At 45.0% G+C, this 19,719-nt stretch overlaps 1 protein-coding gene across 2 annotated transcripts in view; it reads right to left on the minus strand.

Moving 5' to 3' along the window:
* FRMD4B (FERM domain containing 4B) overlaps positions 1-19,436 on the minus strand; it is a 138,590-nt gene extending 119,154 nt beyond the window's left edge. For both annotated transcript variants that reach the window (XM_057422940.1, XM_057422935.1), the window contains exons 1-2: positions 19,279-19,436; positions 2,726-2,934 (exon numbers count right to left, since the gene is read on the minus strand). The gene's annotated coding sequence lies outside the window, so the exon portion shown is untranslated. The remainder of the gene's footprint in view (positions 1-2,725; positions 2,935-19,278) is intronic.
* Positions 19,437-19,719: the final 283 nt, after the last annotated feature.

Here is a 19,719-nt window from a genome sequence, read left to right on the forward strand (position 1 = left end):
CCTGAGCAAACCCCCTCTTGCTTTGATGTTTATTTACAGACCTGGCGTGTTGTGAAGTGCCACTTGACTCAGAACTGCAGCCCTCAAAACCATTTACCCTGCAGTTAGGGTTACAAAAGCCAGCTCACATGAGACCACTGAAACAAGGAAGTATTTCAAGCAGGTCTTTCCAACTCCTCAAAAGAAAACCAGAGACTGGACTTTGTTTTCAGCTTTCCATGATTTTTCTCCCTATGCACAAGCAGCTTTCACCTTCTTTATGCTTCCATACAGAACCAACCTCCAAATTTAAAGTCACAAGCCTCAGGGACGGCCTGTCTCATTCCACAGATGAAGGCACGGGTTGCAAACATGCAGAATTTCTCAGGATAAATAAACCAGCTAAGATTAGCTGACCCCAAACGAGCCTCACCTCTTTAGGGATGTATACTACAACAACATGGTAACCAGCATCAGGACTGACTCTGGGACCCCCAGAGCTTAGAGGGGGTACAGCATGAGTTGCATGGAGCCAAGCAAAGCCTGCACAACAGTCAGTGATATCAGGGACTGAATGTGATGGGCAGCCTTAAAACAAGAGCCCCTCCAGCCTGCGGTGATGGGCATTGCTTGCTTACACCTGCCTTAACCCCAGAGGAACAAAGCAGGCTACACACAGGTGTTATGATTCATCTACTACAGACTTCCCAGCCAGACACTACCTCCTCCTCCTCCCAGATCTTTCATTCTTTTCCAGAAGCACGAGGCATCAGCTGCTCTGGGCAAAGCGGTACCTACAGCCTTATCAGACATCTTTTTATGTACAACAGGAGTTTCTGCTCCCACCTGCCCCAGACCTGGGAGAGTCCCCAGGGTTTGATGGCTCCAGGGTACAGGATTGGGAAGCTCTATGAGGAAGAGCTGCAGACAGCATCAGACAGAGATCCCCCTGCGCCCCATCCAGCACTCACACACACTGCAGCAGCACATCCCCAAGACCTCCGGAGGTCCAGCACTATCATCATGCTGTACCGAGAAAGGTTTTGCAGAGGAAGACAACAGGCACCAATGATGAGCTGGCAGCAAAATCCATTGTAACCACAGTACAATTTTAGCATCCTGGTGAAGCACCACTGAGAGCCCTTTAGTACCAAACACAGTTTACACACACCATGTATTTTATAACTACATGCCACTGTCCTGCATGAAGCACACAGGAAACAAAAATCCCATTTTCCTCCAGTTCTCTCCAGTTAGTTGTGTAAAACAAGCTACTTGACTGCTTGTTTTAGTAGGATGAACAGGCTGCTACAGGAACATCTCAGCAGAGCAGCTGATGTTGCCATCAGCAGATACTGCATTAGGTCTACCAGGAAATTCTTCTAAATGGAAATGATAGTTTACACCTGTAGCTCCATCTCCTCCTTCCCATTCCAAGGAAGGAAATAAGATTCTTCCTGTAAGGAACGAACCAGGATTTTGAGGTTTGCAAATAGCTTCATTTCCCATTTCCCTGTTACTTCTGGCAGTCCTTACAGCACCACTTTGCAGCCCAAGGGTACAGAACCACATGGGTAGAGGGAAGCCCATACCTAAAATCCAGGTGTGTGAGGACCAGGTCCCACTGCATTGCAGTTGGAAGGGTGTGGAAGACAACACAGCCAGTTCAGACCATAGTCTCCAACCTTCCTCCTTCCCCGGTAACATACTACATCCTCACTGTGCGCTGAAGGCATTTAACAGCTCCACCACTGAGTAAAGTATGCCCACTGTTGTTTAAGATGAGCTGTTTCAACACAGGCCAACACACCTTAAGTGTTAGCTGGGGACTCTGAGTAGCTTGTAATAAGATTTAAAAGTCTAGAGTGCAACTATAAAAATTACTAACAAGAAAAAGCATTAAATGCTGTTTCTGGCACTTCAGCACAGAGATTTGGGCCTGCAACTGCTGCTCCTTCATAAGGCACTTCTCCAGGACTCATCAAGTAAGGGTTGCACCCTTAAACTCAGAGGAACCAGGTCCCACAGAGCAGCCAACCATCCTGCTACCTCCTCCTAACAGCCAACATCTCTCCCTGCAGTCTCCACAGTACAGGTCTCAGCTAAGACAACAGGACACATCTCCCAAGCTCATCGTCATGCCTTTGCACAAGTCAGGGAAAGGAATGACACATCTTTACTGAGACAAAGAAAGAGCCATAAAAGCAGCGAACACATTTCTCCCCCTGCCACCTTCAGCAGGGCTGCACACAGCACAGCAATGGTCAGAGTGAATCCTGTATTTAATTTCCACTTACCTGGACTCACTGGGTGAAACGAACCATACCCTGCCAGGCACTTCATCCTCAGCAGCAGCATTGCCATGCTTGCTGCTCCCCACTGTATTCAGCTAACACCAGCTTGCCTTTGTTTCCCCTCTGGCTGCTCTCTCCAGCTCAGTCCCACCCATGGCTAGCTGCTCTTACTTCCCCCCCACACATACACACGTTTTATTTCAGGACAGGCCTGCAGCACACCACCAGTGTGTAAAAACAAAACCAAACAAGCACAGCTCCGCAGAGGAAGTGCCAGACACACAGTCTGCCACACAGCACAACCTGCCACCCTGTACTTAAACAGCAGAGCTGGAGACAACAACTGTTAGAGCAAACTGGGAGCCTTATTCCCGGTGCCACGAAAATCCCACGCAGCTATGTTTTAGTCGGGAGCAAAGATGACACGCTCAAATGTATTTGAATAAACATACCGTATCTCAGCTTCTGCACAGCCCAGGCTCCATTCAAGTAGTATGGAGGAGTCAGAAGGAGGGGAAGGGATTTCTCTCGCAGGGAGAAGAGAGGTGCAGCTTGTCCCAACAAGCTTATGACGCTGTGACAGGGTGTAACTTCTGAAAGACGAGATGTTACTGCGTTGCTAACAAATCCTCTCCGACATTAAGCAGCAAAGCTAGTTGTGCTGGGAAAGAAAAAAAAACAAAGAAGAGCAATTCAGGCTAAGAATGAGGGAGTTAAAATTACTTACACCAGCTCCCCAGTGCTCAAAGTGGAAAGAACCAAGTTAGCAGCCAAGTTACCTTAAGGTAGCAAGATACCTTCAATACAGTTTAACAACAGTTAAAGGTGGAGCTTACTTTAGCCTGGCTGAATAGCTTTTCCTAAAGATTCCTTCCAGTACCTTTGTTATGAAACTCATCTAACAGTAAACCGAGATCCAATACATCAGATGCTGCACCAGGGTTCTTCTTCATCCAGTTTGACATTTCACATGCAGGTCTACATTACACACACACACACACACTACAGACCCTTCTCCCTTGTAAACCCACTACATGCCCACACGGCTTTGACCCGCATCTCTCCTCACTAGGAGTGGACAACCAAGAAATGTCCATCCATAAAGATCATTAAAACAAGCAGCACAGTGCATCGCAACAACAGATCTTTCTGCAGGTCTGTAGTACTGAAGCAGTGGTCAGTAACATTTATAAAGATGAGCAAGGTTTTAAGGGGGAAGTAGCATCTTTTGTCACACCAGTAATGCCCAGTATGCACACACACACCTCTTACTCCCCGTACCTGCTGTGAAGCTGATCTGAGAAAGCCTATGGTTCTCCTTTCCTTCCCCCCAATGATAATTCATTTAACTGACCAACTTAAAACACACTAGCATCAAGGCTTCCTACCAGGTTCACGGTATCGCCTAGAAAAACAGATGTACAAGTTTGCCAGTGTTCCCTGGATGTCCAAAGCTAGTGAGGACACACTCAGATTTCAACTTCAATTCACCTCCTGTTGGAAACCTGTCACTAAATGACTCCTCTCATTGTTTCCAGCAGATACTCACAGCCAACCCTTACAGTGATTTACTGAAGTGCAGTGAGGGCTAAAACATGGAAAAGGAGTTATGCTGTTGCCAAGAGAGGTAGACTCACATGGTCAGCATTAGGAAATACTGACAGATAAGCACATAACTGCTTTCTCCATGCCAGATAATGCATCAGCCTCAAGGCTGCCAAGCAGACACCTCCCGGAGCTTCCTATTTCTGCCTCCCATGTAAGCTAAATCAGGTGGGGCTGGAGAAGTGATTAGGAAAAGTTACATCGCCAAACTTTCCCCTCTGCACAAGAACACAGACTATTAAACCAGGTAAAGATGCAACTGATTTTTAAGATGATGGTTGAGACAAGAGCAAAGTTAAAAAAAAATTCAGTTCCCTAGATAAAAGGAATAGTCATTTTGGAAGACAGGAGGATGAACCAAGTCCAGGCATTCAGAATCTCTAATACATTGGCAACGCTATGTACACGTCTCTTCATCCTACCAACGAGGATGTTTGTTAGTGGGATGAAGATGCCAATTGCATTGTAGTTGCTAAAACATTGAAATCTACCAACTTTCTGCTAAATTTTTTGACACTGGAGGCTGAACAACTAATTTGAAACACTTATTCTATTTTATTGTAAAATGGAGTAATATGGTTCGGATTAGAAAGACTCCTAACTGTAGCACATCCTTCTACATTTCCCACGCTTCAACTTTCCACTCCCTATGCAGCTATCATATGTGGTGCAGTCATTTGACTGAAAGAGTATTATAGAAGTCTTGGTTATTTAAGAATTGCTGTCTCACACAGCATTCCTGCAGACAAAGGCATATCCTTCATATTATGCACAAGAGGGAATTCTGTGTCAGAGTTAAAATATGCTTAAATTGTTGGATCTGCAACAATCTGTAGGGGTTTGTAGTTTGTTTTCTAAACTAGGAACAGAAGTCTATAAACTTAAAGTGAGGAGAAAAAGAAGAAAGAAAAGCCCCAAATCATTAGACGACTGCAGCTGTCTCTGTGCACTGACTGGGGACAGGTTGGAGATGCTTCCCAAGCTCCAGATACACATTTGTCCATCATTATTGCCTTTAGGGACAAAAAGCATGACAGACCATGTCAAGGTTTATTTTACACACACATATCCCTTTCTTTTTTAATCTTTTGAGATTTAAACATCCTACCTTTTATAAGAACTGCTTTCTTTACTAGTTTCAGTCCCAGCTCTCTTGCACAATAGCTACCGAACATGTGTACATCTGCTTTCCATAACATCCAAGCAGCACTGCTAAGACAGATGCAGTAACTGTGTTCGTGTAACCTATACATTTAGCACTGCAATGCCTCTAGAGGTATTATGTCACATAAAATACATCAATATGCCATGATTGCAGCCCAAGGCTGGATTACAGATGGCAGCTGCCTTTTGTGCTATGCCCAGCCGAAGTCCAGAACAATGATTCTGCCAAACCACTGTCCTCCTCTTCCTCTTGGTTTTCTAGACTCCCATGCCCCTTGCCAAGCTGGGTTTGCTTTCCTCTAAAGTAACCCTCACTCTTTCTACATGCATCATCCTCCTCTCCCTTAAATGAGCCTTAAACCGAAGTGAGCACATCTAGCATGGCTATATGAAACTGCTCCTCAAGATCTGATTACAAAGTGACAGCCTCTGTGTTCTTGGGACCAGGGCAGGCTGAGCCAAGTGAAAACACTCTCCAAACTATCCACCGATTACTCTTATTACTTTCTGTACTTTAGAAACAAGTCTGACAAGTCTTTGTCCAGGACAAAGTGGTCTCTGCCCCAAGATATTTCTAATGTCTTTCCAAGTCCTTCTAGGACTTGGATGGAAAGAAAGGAAAGGATGCACAACTTTTGCTGATGCTGTTTAACCTACTATTTAAAAATAATCGAAATATTCCAGGAGTGCTTCCTAATCTTAGGCTTCACTTCAGGCAAAAAGAGGGGGAATAATCAGTGGGAACATTTATAAATAAAGCTGGAACATTTGGGAATTGATATTTGAGTAAAACTCTGCAATTCCACATCCCTAAAAGCATATAAATGTGGTATTCCAAGGAAACAGTTAAACTCCATGCGAAGTTATGGCCTTAAGGTTTCCATTAATCGTGAGCAAGTCAAACATTCATCATCAATTCTGCATCTTTTGTCACTTGGTTTTCTATAAAACTTCTTGGGATTGAAAGCCTTGAAAGTAATCTCTTTCTTGGAAAGTTTTTGTGGGGATGATAATTCTCTGAAATCTTTTATTGCAACACCATACAGCAATAATAACCAAAACTGTGTAGAAAAATGTGTCTGTGTTTTAGCTTTGTTTCCACTTCCATGTAAAAAGGGTTTTGTTTTTGATGCAACACAAGGTAAATGGATTTGTTTCTAAAACCATCTCTCCTACACTGGGATCTGAATAAAAAATAAAGGCTTAATTGTATGAAAGAGATTTATATATGGGGAGATTAACCAGACTGTGGAACTCTTTCAAAGGAACTAAAGATAGCTCAGGCATTAGCATGAGAAAAACTGTAGGGCTATTTTTTTTAACACATATTAAAAAGGGTTTTAGAACCCATCTCCCACTGTGAAAACACAGCCACACCGCAGAGCATGGCCAGGCTGTGATGATTTGAACCCATCACTGCTGATCACCTGCATGCTCTAAGAACAACAAGCAGTGGCTGAAATGGTTCTTTTGGCTTAGTATCTAGGCCATAAGATCTCAAAACATACCTAAAGGGTTTGAAAAAATTCAGCTTTGAACTAGAGGAGCGTTGCAGTGATTCATCCAAACTGGAGGAATGAAAGGAGAAGGAAGGGTGGATTTGGGCTTCATACATTAGAGTTCTGTGTATCTTGGCAAACACTCTTGGGCAGCAGTTACTATAATACTTGGATAAACTGACAGATAACTAACAAGGTAACCCCAGTAGAACTGCATCTCCTCCCCTTTCAGCATCCCCCTTCCTTTGCACTGGAGTTTTGACAACTGCTTAAATCTGAAGCTCTTGTCAGCTCTATGTACAGCCAGTCCACCAGGAGTTTAGTCTCCGAACAAAGAGGCCATTGCATAAAAGCATACCCTTTGCTGATTTAGTTCTGTAAACAGACTACACAGAAAACAAAAGGCCTGAAATTACAGTTTACATGTTTTCAATGCGCAGTCTGTGTTTTCCAAAAATTACTACAATTCTGCAGGAGCTATGATTTTATGGTTTCTTGTGTTGCTCTAAATAGCAAAAGAAAACAAAAATCCTTTATTTCTATAACCTATATCATTTAACCACAGAACTGTTAACCATTGCTGAAAGCACTGATGCATTACAACTGGGGGGCAAGAGGAAGGCTTAATGCTTTGAAATGGCTTCAACAAAACAATAGAGCTTTCCCTGTGGCTTTTCACCATTACATCCGATGCAAACTGCTTAGGCTGTTAAAAAACAGATATACACGCTCTAAGCCTGCCAAGGAATTGTTCTTACAACTAAGCATTGCCATACAATACTGCTGGTGACGTACACAAGATAAAGACATAGCTCATTTATCCGCGATGCCCAGCGACCTATTTAGTGCACTCAGATCTTGACTTAATCATATTCTCAGCAAGTAGTTTTAGGTATTGACCAATCTTGCAGCATATGGCATGTGCTGGTTTATCTGAAGCCTGATTACAAACACAGAAGTACCAAGCCCAAGCCTCCCATCCATCGGTCCCTCCTGTGATGATGCAGTGATCTAAAAGCCTTGATCTTTCTCTTGTGTGGTTGTGTGCGTTTTACAGCTGCCCTCAGCTGCTCAGAAACCCTTATATCAAAATAAGGCTGATCTATGAAAACTGTTGTCTGCAGGCAACTCTTCACATTCACTCCGCAATCAATTTCCATGTTAAGCACAAAAACTGTTTTGCTGTAGTGCTCCAGTTATGAAAAAACAGAACACGAGTCAAAGCTGTTATTAGCCCCTAAGAGAATTTACTATTTTATATTCTATGTTTCAGTACATGATTCAAGAGGAGTCTGAAATATGATTTAAGTACAAATGTTTCATAGCAAATGAGTTCAGGAAGAGCCATAACTTTTACTGTCACACTGCCTGAGCACACAATGTCTTTCCTTCACTATGCCACTCCTGGAAAGGGTGACCAAGAGCATCTCCAAAGTCAGCTCCTCTGGGCTAGCTGTGCCACCCAGCTTGGACCCATAGAAATGCAGATCCTGGTGCTGATGACCAGACTGTGCCTGCTCCTGTGCTGAACCTGTGATCTGAAACCAGCACAGATGGGAAGCAGCACTGAACAAGACCAGCACTGAGAAACCACATGAGCAGCCCCATCTCGGCTCCTCTCACTCTCCTACAGCTAGCTCAAATATATTCCCAATAGAAATGGAAACCTATACAGAAAAGAAAGACCAAAAATTGGTGGCATCATTTCATTCATTCAAATGTTAAGTAAGTCATATGCAGTCAGATGAATAAAGTCAGCATCACTGGCCTTCCTCCCTCTTCAGCCTCACTACTCTAGTTTTCACAGCTAGGCACAAGCTTATAGAAAGAGTACTACCATCTTGACTGGGATGCTGCCTGACAACTTTAGGACTTAGAAATCATTTTACACTATATTATAGCTCCTCCTCTACTGATTTTCCTAGCTTAGCCTCTACACCATCACACCTAAGTAAAAAGTTTCTATTAACCCTGGGATTGTGCAGCTCTGCACGACAGCCAGGGCACACCACATTGAGTTCATGGCTCAAAGATCACCAGCAGTCAGTGGCACTGAGACTTAGAAGACATGGGATGCAGGGGGGTAATTCACAGCTACCTTACTCTGTCCAAAAATCACACATCAGCCCTCCCTTGGAAGAGTAACCAAGGCTTCCTACCCATGCTGTTGTCTAAATAGCCGCAACTCCTGTCAATCCTGTCACTTTTGCTACTCCTTATGTTCATGTAACTGCTCTAACACAGCATCCTAGGGAAGGGGGAAAGGCAAACAAAAGACATTATAGCCAATTTGTATAGAAAAATCAATTAAATTCAGACATCTCATTAACCTTCTAACCTGTTGTTCCCCCAGCTTTAATTTATACTACCACTTGCAAATGGATTTGACACATTGCCCCACCATTTCCCTGGGAAGGTACAACAGGCACGAACAGAGCCCTTGCATCCCAGAATACTCCATTTACCCAGGTCCTCCCCTCCCTACTCCCTGCCATTCAGCAGATGCTAAGAGGCACTGGAGGAAGAAAATAGGATACAGAAAATATGCAAGAGCTCTTTGAAAATGATGTAAGCCATGCAGTGGGCCTCCTTTTTACCTTTTGCTGCTTTAATCACCAGAAACTAAGATCAGACTTGCCTACACCAAGAGTGCCCATCCAAAGCCACATCAGTGGAGTTCCACAGTGGAGACAGAGCTCACAGGAGTCTTTTCATGCCACACTTCACTTCCTTGCATTCATAAGACTGAACCGAGCAATATGCACTGAAAATAAGTTATAGGCGGAGTGTGGAGTTTTGTTTTTAACGTTATAGCACAAAGCATGGGAAAGAGTCCCAATTTCTATAGCTGAGATACGTTTGCTCTGGGGAAATTCTGTAACAATTTCACCTCACCAGCCCGGAAACACCCCTGCTTCAGTGAATAAAAGCCCAGTATCCTCACAGTAAATCACAGTAAAGTGGTCACCAGCAGGTTAGACGTCAGGAGCTCACTCCTAACACACTTTCAAAATTAGGGGATTCCAGGGCTTGACACACCGTATAATCTCAGTCTTCTGACTAAGATGACATGCATAGTTCTAATGGACTGAAGTGCATGTTCTTAGTAAGGGTTTTGACATGTCTAATACATCAGAATCAAACTAAAAAGATCAAGTCTGACATAGCTGTACCCATGCAAGTCCAAGGGAATCAGCAAGATGAATGTTTATATGAAATAGATCAAACCTTGAAATCTGTGCAGCTGCAGGGTGTACAGATCTTCCCCCAGCAAGCACTGCTAACTTCTGCAGAATAGGCTCTTTTAAGGAGGAAAGGGGCAGCTTCAAGAATATAATTGTTAAAAAGCAGAGAACACAAGTGAAAGCACATACAGTTTTCTAAAGGCATGTTCCTGGCTCTGTGCGAACCAGGAATAACTAAAGCACTGCACCTTCCCCAGCCTGCAGACCCAGCTCTCCAGCCAGTGCCCCTGCAGCTGCTCAAATGTTTCCCAAGCTATAGCCAAGTAAAAACTGATTAAAGACTTGAATATTTCACTGCAGCTATTGGGAATCCTGCAGAAGGTAAAAGAATGAGCTCAGCTGCTCTTTGCTTCCTATTAGGCAAAACCCTAAATAAAGGCAGAGCTTTAAGAAGAAAATCCCCCAAAGGAAAAAACCAACAAGTCCTCCAGACAGCACTGATGCTCTGCCCTGTGTCAGCAGAGATACTCCAACTCTTTCAAATGGATCCAAGGCTGAAACCCAATACACTACAGAAGACGAGGACTGGACCCTTCAGCAGACACTATTCTAACAAACTCCTAATCCAGCCTCTCCCTAAATCTCATCCTCGGGCTGCTACAGCCATTCCAAAACTTTTTTCCAGGAACAGTGGGTTGAATATGACAGTCTTCAGCTACATTCATTTAGCCAAGGACCCACATAGCCCCACGCATAAAAACAAAGGAGGCAGTGATATCAAAGGTAAAGCATTACATTACTTTCTATCACATTACTGACTGGGTTAGGAAGCCAGTCTCAAGCAAACAGCGTTTCGTTTAATTTAAACTGATACAAAGCAGTGCATAGGCAACCAGAAATCTCCTCCCATTTGCAGCCTCGGAGTGAAGTTTATTTCAATTTAGTTCAAACCCAAGCAACAGCAGTTTGAGTCAAACTGAAACACAGCTGTGACACTCGGTGGTAAAAGGAGAGTTTCCCCAAAATAGGTAGGTCTGGACTTAAAATTCCATCGGGGAGAGGGGAAACGCGTGTCAGGGTATCGTGTCCGCGGAGAAACTGCGGCTAAGGAGGGGTGGAGGAAGAGAGAGGCGAGAGGAAACACACCGAGAACAATACTGGGAAAGGGGCTATTCTGGGCGACAGGAGGATGCGAGGCCAAGCCGGGCAAGCAGACAAGTGCAACAAAGGCAGAGGAAGAGCCCTGGGCCTCCGCCGTGGGCCCGTCCGCAGCCCGGGGGGGACCGGTGCCGTGGCTCAGCACACCGCTCCATGGCTCCTGTCTGCGGGGTAAGGGCAGATAACAACGCCGCTGGATCCCTTCCTGCGAGGCAGACAGCATCGGGGCGGGAGGACCTCCCGGACCCCTCGGTCCACAAAGGGCGCTCATTGTCTGAAAGCGAGTATTTGTTATCACCAAGCCGCGAGCGACTGGCAGCCGTGACACTCAATTCCTCATCGCGCTCCACGGCCAATTGAATCCTCCCCGGGCGCTCCCAGGTTCGCTGTCCTTGGCGGCCCTTTCGCTCCGCCAAACACCCAACTTGAACCGAGCGGGATGCGGGGACGGGGCGGGCAGAGATGCGGGGTGGGGGGGGAACACCCCACGAGGGTGTGGCCGCGCGTTTCCCGTCGCCACCACGGGGGGAGCACCGCGGCTTCGCACCCCCAAAACACGCAACACCCCCACGGGAGCCCCGCGGTGGGGATGGGCTCGCCTTGCCCCCGCTCCCGCAACATCCCCGACGAACCCACCCGGTTCTGCTCGGAGAGCATCGCACTGCTTACCTTGTCCGGGCTGAGCGGAGCGGTGCGGGCAGCGCTGGTGGCGGCCGCCCGCTGAGCGCACGGGGCTGCCGGCGGAGCCCAGCCCGCCCCGCCCGGCCCCCCCGCATGTACCCCCGGCTCCTCACCGCCCGCCCGGCGGGGCAGGGCTTAGCGCCGGCCCCGCTCCCCCCGCATCGCGGCGAGAGCGAGGGGCAGCTCCGCCCCCGGCTGCGGAGCCCCCGCTCCCCCCCGGGAGGGGAAGGACACACCGACAGAGCCGCGCAGGATGCGGTGGATGCTCTGGTCGTATTTACATCTGTGCGTGTGTGCATGTGCACGGGCAGGCGCGGTCTCACCCTTCGCAAGGCGCCGGAGCTGCACCCCAGGAGAGGGGACGCGGGAGAGCGGGAGCATCCTCAGCTCCAGCGAAAGCCGAAGTAGCCGAGGGACGTATCCAGCCCCTCTCCCCACAACTGCCAGCACCGACAATTCCCCTGGACCCTCTGCGGGTCCTCCCCAGCCTTGGATTCGTTCCCAGCCGTAACTCACAATACGGGCAGAAGATGCATGTCATCCCCTCTGAGGTGATATATGGAAATTTCTACAGGGCAATGGGAAGGGGGCTGGATTTGCCTAAATCCATCTATCTCTGTTCATAAGGGCCCTTTGTCATCCTTGCAGAGTGAAACAGAACAATGTGTTCAAGAATATCCGTGCTGGTATGTTACAAACGGCTTCTTATTACCATATGGAAATAGGCTGCCTAATGAACAGCGGTCTGGCTATTGTTTGGGGGTTGTCAGATAAACTGGAGGTGCTGGCAAACCATGGCTTGCCATATGAAATAAGCAGCACCATAACAAGTCTTGCATATTCCACAGAACAAATCTCTGCAGCTAAAACAGCACTTGGGTTGTGAAGGAATTCACTCTGATATTTTGCTATCAAGGCAAATGCTGTTATTTTTGCCAAAATGTCACAAATCATTGCTCATTCATTTAACCAAAATTAAGAGGATCAAAATCCTCCAAGGTAAAGAGGGTTGTTCTTTTCAATCTGTCCTGGCTTCAGGACATGTATTTGACATGACATCTCACATCAAATAATGGTTATTAACCCCAGCAACACCAGGTCTTCCTGTTTATCACATCTACAGACTACAAGGCCAAGCTACCTCATACTTTTCTTAAAGCAGAGTAATAAGCACAGCTTGACTCACGTAAGAATCTCCATCAAGCAGGATTCCTTGGCTGCACCCATGCCACTGTAGCTATGCCAATGCTGTTCATGCAGCTTATTCTCTTGCCTCTCTTCTCTCAAATCTGCTTACACCTGAGGGCCCCTAGGATGGAGTCTTGCTGCCATCTGACTTTTCTGGGTTTCTCTTTCCTCCAGTTCCTCTGTGGCTATGGTTTGGGGACTGAAGTGCTCCCAGATGTTTCCTGTCACCAGGAAGGTAGCAACATTTGCCTCTGCAGCTCTGAGTGGCCACAAATCAAGAGCAAAGCTATAACAACTTCACATCGTCAGGTTTTGCACATCACCCTCCAAAACTTTCCTCTGTGTTCTCTGCATCTTGCGCATCCTTTCTGCCTGCTGACTCACAGGACTTCATCAGTTTCCTGCACATTCATGTGATGGAGCTCATCTGCCCCCTAGAAGGATCAGATTATTTTAGCTACATGTGCTACTACATCAGCAGTCTCATCGCTTCCTCAATTCCAGCCATCACCAACCAACCCCCAATGGACTCTGTACTGCAGAAGATGAACCACCAATATGCAATCTCCCTAAAAATATTGTTCCATATCAAAAGAAGTTCTAACACTACCTACTACTCGATTACAATTCCCTATACCTCCCTTCCTGTATGTAAATACTTGGATAGGGGAAATTACACTGACAGTTTGATGTGATGTATGCATGCATTTACCTCCCACAGATAATCCTAAATCAAGATCTGGAGACAGGAGTGAGCTTACTTTGAGCAGGAAAGGTCAGCCAATTTCTACACTAGCTGAAATAAGTGTTCTTTATCTCGTTTATAGCTGCATTATAAGAAAATCAAAATGCTTGCAGAAAGTAGTGCAGATGCACCTAAACCAACTTTGCACAGAGAATGAGTGATAGCATTGCATGGCAGCAGAGAAGACCTTCTGATGTGATGGATTAAGGGATTCAAGCAAAATAGAGTAGCCTCTGCTGGCTTTGCACTTGACCCTAAGATACCAGCCTGGATCAGGACCCCGTTTTGGCAGGTGCCTGACAAATCCACAGGGCCTCTTGACCTCAAGAGGGGAGAAACCAGACAGATGAAGCACAGACAAATGAACCCAAAGATACGGTTCGCAGCAAGCCACAAAGTTTTTCCTGCTTTCAACCAAGCTAGCTCACACTACATGTCTCACATCAAAATGCCTCAACTTTGGTGAGAAACCCCAGTTCCAGTCCCTGACAGGGCACAGAACTCAAAGCAGGACTTAACAATAAAGTTATCTTTTGCCTTTCTTGGCCAACAGCTATTTACACAATTCAAAACTCCAGAGATTAAATGCATTGCAGCTCAATTAGTCAACATATCTATTTCCTGAAGGTTGGGCAGCCTGAAACAAAACCCATGCATTCCTAGCCCTGAAACATCACTTTTTGGAGAGCAGCTTCTTAAGTAAACATCTAAGGCCTACGGACAGGAGAGTCAGATTAAAGATCTCTCCAGAAAAATGGCTGAATTTATGCTACTTTCCTAATGTGAAACATAGACCCCAGAACTGACCATAGCTCTTTGCAAAATCCCTTTAGAGCAAGGGAGGAATATTGATGTTTAAAAAGGTACTTTGCCTCTCTGCTGAGATCTACCCTGATGTTAATCTGCCCCAACTGCCAGAGTGGGTGTCATTTATTATTTAGGATGAACAGCACAATGCCAGGATAAATGGACTGCTAGTCTAGCCCACTGCAGAATTCTGGGAGACCCCAGAACAGACAAGCTCTTCATGTAGTTTGGCACTGACATACACAGAGCCTAAGATGAGCATCACTTGAATGATGGTGCTCTATTTCATGCCCTCTGCACAGCCAGGCTTCACCCACATGTGCTAGCAGCAGAAATCTAGGTTTCTTACAGGGGCATTGGGGGAAGAGCTGCTGTTTAGACTGATGCAAAAAATCCTGTCAGATTCTTCCTCTAAACCAGAATACACAGATCCTGAAAGCTGTTCAATCCTGAAAAACAATTCGGATGCTCCCATCTGAAATCATTTCCCAGTTATAATTTTTGTTCATTTCAGAACAGATCTGCTGAACTAGATAAAGTCTTTACCAGACACAGTTACTCTGTGCTTGTGCAAACCGATTCCTCGTGTTTCTATGATGAAGAGGACTGAAGCCTCCAGGACACAGAAGAGCTTCAGGCAGCTGTACAAGGCCGGGCCAGGCTGACAGCCTGATCCTGTGCACAACCCTCCTCCTCCTCTGCACAATTCTTTTTCCTCCCTGAAGAAAACTAAGTGAAGCTCCCCATCCTTCCTCCTTTCCTTTCTTTGCTTCTCCAAAATACCTCTTCCACATCAACACCTTTTGCAAGTAGTGTCTATGTGTGTGGTTCAATGTGGCTGATGTGGTTTAAGTGAACAATGGAAGACTGGGAAGGGGCTGCTGGCTTTTCACTGTTTTCAAATTCATATCAGTGAATAGTCAACTTTTATATATTTTTAGAAAAGGAAATGAGGTAAATAAAATGCAGAAAGATACAGTGATGTAATTTAGCTGAACTGCCAAAACACACAAAGGGTTGTTATAAAAATACACCAGCAGACCTGAGCCCTGAGAAAGTCTTTACAAAGCCAACTTCTAGGTGCCAGGATCCAAGTCCAAGGTCTAAATTCAGCAAGTACATCCATATATGCTTAATCTCAGCTTTCAGTGGGGCACCCTGGGTATTGTCAGGGCACCAGCGCACTCCTAATGTCAGCAGCCTGTTTGCACCAGCCAGTTTTACAAAGCTTGACAGGGCTGAAGTGTCCTCCTCCACCTTGGCACCATTATACAACTCCTGTCCTATTTTCAGGTCTAAGTCCTTGTGTATTGTCCAAATGAACTCCATTTTCCCAATTGTCTTGTTTAAAGTTGGTTCCCTTAACACCAGTTATCAAATAAAGGGTGTGGGATGCATTCAACACTGGTAATGGTATGCAAGGAAAACCTTCCTGTATCAGCAGTACTGCTTTTACCCTTACCTGACAAAGGGTCTTTCCTGCCTTATTTGTGGTTGAAATTAAACCTGTGACATGAAGATTCTCTAACAGGCGTTGGATTATCAGTGGGAATAAGGATTTTGTTGGTTGAGAGAACAATTCTGGGCACCCTGTTCAGTTTCAATAATGCCTGTTATTACCGACACCAGCTTTTGATCTTGTTTTTAAAGGGTTAAAGCTACCACACTGCTATAACAGTACCCTGGCTTGTACATATGGTTCAGAGTGACCTGAACTGTTTTACAAAGGAGCTGGTTGTTAGTTTCCCTGCTTTGCAGACAGGAAAATTGGGAGATGAGAAATAGCATGGTCCAGTCTTATCACACTAATAGAGGAGTAACTAAAATTGAAGTCTTTAAGCAACAGAAAATGGGACTTCAGGCTCTGCCCAGCCTCGTTAAACAGAAGTTAACCAGAAAGCAGTCTTGCTTTTTATTAAATGATGTGCCCACACACAACTTTCAGAAGTTGTCTCGCCTGTATATGTGCTTTAAAGAGCTCATTGATCAAACTTGCAGAATTCCCAAAATATTTTTTGGTTATCTGTTGCCTTAAATTTAGCTGCACCGATGTCATTTTAAAGCATTAACCTCTATCAATGCGATGCTACTTAAAATGGGAAAAAATAGGGTTGATTATTATGTTCAACAGTAAATAACCACAAATCTCGCTGCACAATCTCCAGTGTTGATTTAAATGTGGTTCTGCTAGCAGATAGTCTTCTAAAATTCTATAAAGGCAATTAGAAGTGGTAATGATTGTAAGCACCATTAGGTTTGATAATTTGCTCTTTCCTACATGTACATGTGACACTATACCCAGTGTCCCACTGCCAGTTTTAGTCTCCCCGTCTTACAGGAAAGACTTGGTGATGGTCTTTTCTGTCCTTCACCCAGGTTGATTTCAATGCCCAATTTTAAGGGCTTAAAATGAGACCAGTGAACCTAAGCTTTCCTCATGCTACCACCCTACATCTCCATTCTCTGAGCTTGCAACAATCTGTTCCATCTCCCCACATTGTCTGTTAATATTGCAGATGCGATATTGTCTCCTACCCAAATAGTTGGCAATAGCTGAGCTGAGAGTCTGCAGAAGAAGCTGAAGAATTTTCTTTTTCTGTGTCTAAGCCCTTAATTTTGCCAGGGTTCCTAAACAGAGGCAGTTCTGCAGGATAACAGCAGGAAAAGAAATGCACACCCAGGTCCTAAACATGCTCTCACAGACCTTCACTTTATCTATGCTCAGTAATACCAAGAGAAAGCAAGCTAGAGGTATGAGCGCTACTCATTTTATCACTGAAACTGTTCCCACAGAAATTATGGTTATTCTGATGGCTGATAGCACAGTCTGCTGGGCTTTTCTTGCATTTTCCTCTCTTCATTATTCACTGATCCTATTCCTGTTTCCATAGAATTAAAGACTTATCACAAAGTGCAGAGTGGCTCATTACAGGTATTCAGTTCAAACACCTTGCACTCCATGCTCCATATATTTCACCCTGTGCTTACTGTAGGTCTCCTAAAACATGTTGAGCAAGAACTAGTCTTTCAAGATGACACACTATGTCCACAGCACCATTAATGCTAGAAGGAGTTTCTTTCCAAGACTTCCTCTGCACCCTGATATATTTAAATATAAATTCTGAATTTTTACATTCACATTGCCAATAAATTTGTGCATTCAGACCGATTTGGAATATTCATTAGTTTTTAAAGATACACTCCTAAAACAATTTTCCAGTTTGCTCCTGCAGTCATATTAACCACATGAGATTCAAGTTGCACCCCCATATTTCAAAACGTTATCCAAAGTTTAAAAATTGAGCTTCTAGTGCCAAGAGGACCTAGAAACCTTGCTATATATTGAAAAGCTCTACTCACTGTGTCTCAGCAGGAGATCCAAAGGCACAGTGCTAAGATTAATATTAGCAGCTTTCCTTATTTCTTATAGATGTAGATAGCTGAGGATCACACAGGGGAACAGGTTGACCAGCAAGAAAGGTACAGGCTGAGTCCCAGTCCTCCTCACAGATCCATCCATTTGTGGAGATACCTTCTGTGTGTCTCTAGCTTAAAACACCTCAAAACTTCACTTAATTTCCTCTTCAGTCTTTGCTAAATTGCATTTGAACCCTAGCTGAGAGCCAAACATTAATCATGCTCACTATGGAGTATATGAGGCTAATAAATGAGGCTCTGGGGGGCTCTTTAATTAGCCCTAAAGGTCTGGAGGATGAGCAAGGCAAGCTGCAAGGACAGCCACTGTTACCCATAGCTAGTGGCTGTAATCGCAGCACTTCTGCGATGCAGGGGAGAAAAGCTGCTTGCATGACACTGTGTAAGCTTCAATCCTGCCATAAAATAGTCCCAGAACTTTTACTTATTACTCTCACTTTCTACAGAACATTTTACAACATGCCCAAGCCCGTTCACCACTTTATTGTGCTGTTACTTTATTTGCTCACTAAGGGCTGTCAAACTTTTTCTCTGATGCCACAAGAACAGTTTTACACTTATTTCAGTTCTTGTATATCAGGGCCAGGCCTTGAGGCTACTTTGCTTCTCTCTCCAGGCACATTTGACAGCTATAAATCAGAAGCACAGCTACTCTGTTAGGTGCCAGGCATATCTTGATGGCTAAATGGGGGCTTGATGTGAAGGCTTTTTGTTTTGCCTTTCTACCAGCCAGTCTAGGAACACACATTAAGATAGAAAATAGCATAACACTAGAGGCATATAACCAGCTAAAAATACTGCAAGAGGGTCAATGGACATAACTCTGACAAACAGAGTCCTGCTTGTTGGATCCCATTTATTTAATCGTAAGAGCTGAAACTGCACCAAAGGGTTTTGTTATGCTGGTGTCAAGAAGAAATAATGACATTTAGCCCATGAGTTTTGCTCTGTCTCCTCAGTAATGCAACCTGGATCAGGGCCTGACCCTGATCATCTGAAAAGAACTTGCTGACCTTCCATTAGTGCTCTCAGCCTCCAGAGTGCTCTCCATGGCTACTCTGAAATGACTTCTGGTGAATGAGCAAGCTATGCAATTACACTCACAGAGAGTCATGGCCTTTCCATATAACAAGGGACAGCCTACAAACATGTCCACCATAAAACATATCTATGATTCAAAAGAGAATGCCATGTAGCTCCAAGAAGATAAAGCCATACATTAAATGCTCCCCTCCCCAGACCCCTGTAAGTTCAGCTATGGCAAGCTCACTATCTAAGTCACACTTTAGCAGCCCATTCACCCTGTGATTCAAATCACACAGAGGTAACTCACACAGCCTCAATAAGGAAACATTAGTACAAAGCCCACCAAAACTACAAGATAAGCTGAACTCCACCATGCCTCCAGACACTGCATCAGCAACACTTACTCAAAACCTTACTTCTACAATGCAATAGTAGCAAAAACGCTCCCCAGGGTTTAAAGAGCAGATTAGGAAAGTGCTTGCTATGGAGGAATTCGGTATAGATAACCTTACCTTTGGCAAAGGGAACCTCAGAGCGGAGAGGGCCAGCAGATCCCTAAGGCACATGGAGCAGAGCATTGCACCACAACAGGGAAATAACCTTGCCAACCAGAGTTCAGCCCTTTGGTACCTGAGCAAAGCAAGCCCAGAGCTGGTGCCCAGCTTCAAGTAGGAGTCCAAATCATTAAACCAATTCATAGAGAATACAGATCCATGGTTAAGCAGAGAATTCAGTTCCTGCAATAGGGTGCTCAGCCAGGCATGGGTGAGCAATTCCAATACAACTCAAAGGACAGAGGCAGTAAACCCCCCCAGGTGAATTTAAATGGTACTCCTGGGCCCATGGGAGTGGGTGGAGGCACCAGGTGGGGCCAATCAGGGCCATTAAGGCTAATTAGTGCCCTCAGGGCTCCATCAGAGACCCTTCCAAAGCAATTCTGGATAATTTCCCAG

The sequence above is a fragment of the Pezoporus wallicus genome, unplaced genomic scaffold, assembly GCF_028554395.1.
Source record: "Pezoporus wallicus isolate ANWC-B61680 ecotype Strahan unplaced genomic scaffold, APGP_CSIRO_Pwel_v1 contig_7073, whole genome shotgun sequence".
Lineage (NCBI taxonomy): Eukaryota > Metazoa > Chordata > Aves > Psittaciformes > Psittacidae > Pezoporus > Pezoporus wallicus.